This window comes from Octopus bimaculoides, chromosome 8 (assembly GCF_001194135.2).
Source record: "Octopus bimaculoides isolate UCB-OBI-ISO-001 chromosome 8, ASM119413v2, whole genome shotgun sequence".
NCBI classification, from domain to species: domain Eukaryota; kingdom Metazoa; phylum Mollusca; class Cephalopoda; order Octopoda; family Octopodidae; genus Octopus; species Octopus bimaculoides.
This window is the reverse complement of record NC_068988.1, coordinates 31,495,171-31,497,035: the sequence shown is the minus strand read 5'-3', so window position 1 is coordinate 31,497,035 and position 1,865 is coordinate 31,495,171.

Here is a 1,865-nt window from a genome sequence, read left to right as displayed (position 1 = left end):
CCTAACGCCAACCACTCCGAGAGTGTAGTGGGTGCTTTCATGTGCCACCGGCGCGAGGGCCAGTCACACGGTACTGGCAACGGCCACGCTCAAAAAGATGTTTTTTACGTGCCACCTGCACAGGAGCCAGTCCAGCGGCACTGGCAACGACCTCGCTCGAATGATTTTCTAACGTGCCACCCGCACAAGTGCTAGAAGGCGACGCTGGTAACGATTACGCTCAAATGGTGCTATTTACAGGCTACTAACACCGAAGCCAGACAGCTGCTCTGGCAATGAACACGCTCGGACAGTGCTGTTAGGGCTCCACTGGTGCAGGTGCCAGTCATCGAGTATGGTTCAATTACGATTTCGATTTCACTTTTGTGTGTGTGTGTGTGTACACATATATACATACATACATACATACATATTCATACATACATTTATACATGCATACATCACTTCACATGTCACAGTACATCACCGAAAAAATTGGATGTTTGATTTATGTAGTATAGTATATTCAATATTTAAACTGAATTAATTTTCCCATGGATCGAGGTTGGCACCACTGCGCTCTACATGTTATTACAACCTGCTTCCATGAATCTACTTTCATATTCATTCATGTGAGTTCATTGTGTTTCTGGAGCTATCGTTTTAATCGGCTTCGTTTCAGTGTTCTTAAGAAGTTATGTATATTTAAAGTTGTTTTATTTGCAACTTAAGCGATCTATTTTTTATTGCTAAATTTTGTTGTTGTTTCTCTGTATGACACGTTCCAAATCCTGTTAGCTTAATGTCGTTTATCTGTATATCGTTTCTCATGGGATACTTAATTGTCGTTCTACTTCTAGTTTATTGCAGCGCAAGCACATCCTGTTTCTCCATATTGCGTCATGTCTTGCTTAAAGATTGTTTGATATATTGGCCGTTTAGTATTCAACATTTAATTACCTCACTTATATACAATTTTGCAAAACTTTGGTTCTATTTACTTTATAAATTGTTTTCTCTCTCTCTCTCTCTCTCTCTCTCTCTCTCTCTCTCTCTCTCTCTCTCTCTCTCTCTATGTGTGTGTGTGCGTGTGTGTGGCTGAAGTCGCTAAAGTTGTTCAGAAAAAAAAATGACACCATTACTCATTACACAATAAGTGAGAGAGATAGAGAGATAGAAAAGGAGTAACAAACTGACCAATGAAAAAATCATATACAAGATCAACAGTTTCCGAAAATCAAAGTTCGGAATAACAGGATCTGAAAACTGTATAGCGTAAAGAAGGAAAAAAAGAAAAAGAAAAGAGCGTGTTTGATCAAAGAAAAGAAGATAAACCGACGAATATCAAGGGTATCTTTGTGATTTCAGATACAAAATGAATATATATAAGTGAGACAGAACGAAATCTTGTGCAAAACAGGATGCAAATAATGTAATCAATAAATAGTTACAGATCAAATATTTAAACAACCAAGGAATGTGTGATAAACATAAAAAAAAATCTCTTGCAAAACATTGTGAGCTTCAAAAACTAAATTAGGTGCTGAAAGATAATATAAAAACAAAGAAAATATATGTGCTGGAATGGTGAATTAGAAACGATAAAGAGATAAAAAATCTCTGGAAGGCACATAGAGGCTGAATGTTCCGAAGAAAAAATCTGAACGACGAAAATGAATTTGAGAAAAAGGGCATAATAGGCTCATGAATTGACATATACAACGACGAAAGTCATAGAAAAAGCTCTCCTGGTGAAAGCAAAATTTTTCTAGGGAGCTATAACTGCAGCAAATAGAATTAACTTCGTTACGCATGCACACGCACACACACACACACACACACACACACACGCACACACACACGCACACACTGGCCACTGATAGATA